Source organism: Megascapheus bottae, chromosome 12, assembly GCF_031878675.1.
Source record: "Megascapheus bottae isolate mThoBot1 chromosome 12, mThoBot2.hap1, whole genome shotgun sequence".
Lineage (NCBI taxonomy): Eukaryota > Metazoa > Chordata > Mammalia > Rodentia > Geomyidae > Megascapheus > Megascapheus bottae.
The window spans coordinates 57,456,239-57,457,152 of NC_143520.1; positions in this window are offsets into that span (position 1 = coordinate 57,456,239).

Sequence of the window (914 nt, forward strand, 5' to 3'; positions counted from 1 at the left end):
TGAATTATACATATGTATTTTGTGCCTCAAAAATCCAAAACAGAGCCTGATGTTTTAACAAAGCGAACATTTGTAGTTGTGCCTCACATTTCACATGCTAACATAGATTACCATGAAGATAAACAAGTATGTGTCTGTACCATACTTGTATACAAGGGGAAAAAAACATTCTGTGAAAGTTGTGTATGTTCCATATGATAATTGTAAAATATGGAAGGAATTGCTTCAGGTGTGCACTGTGCAAAATGATAAACTTACCAAATTTCTATAGTACATACATTGGAAATCTCTTTATAACTCAGAAAAAAATGTACTTAAATAGTAAGTTAAAACATACGTAATTACCTGCTTGAAATTGCTTTGTAACCTCTACATTTTCACAAGTGATGGGGAGACATTTCTCCATCTGTCCTGTGGGCTCTTACAAACACGCTTATGGGGACTGATATAATGCTACTCAAAAAAATTGAATTATTTTTTATTCTTTTGAGGAGAGCCATCAAATAGTACAGAGTTGGTATATCAGTCACCAGAGAGCAAATCACAGGCCCATAATCATAGTCATCAGATTCAAAGGCATCCAATATGAGCCTCACTCCAAGGGCCAGTGGATTGGTGTTTCCACAGTAGGATATTATCTGCTCCCTTCACACTCCAAGACACCACAGGGAAAACAACCTACATTGGTAGCTGGCTCCAAGTCACTTCAGGGGAAGAGAAGCTCCAAAAAGAGAGACTAGAACTCCACAGCAGAGAAACTCATGCCTTCCTATCAAGAACCTGTTCAGATCTACCAAGGGCTTGGTGAGCCAATAGCCAGTACTTTGCCTAGCATGCACGAAGCCCTGGATTTGATTCCTCAGTAACACACACACACACACACACACACACACACACACACACACACACCTGTA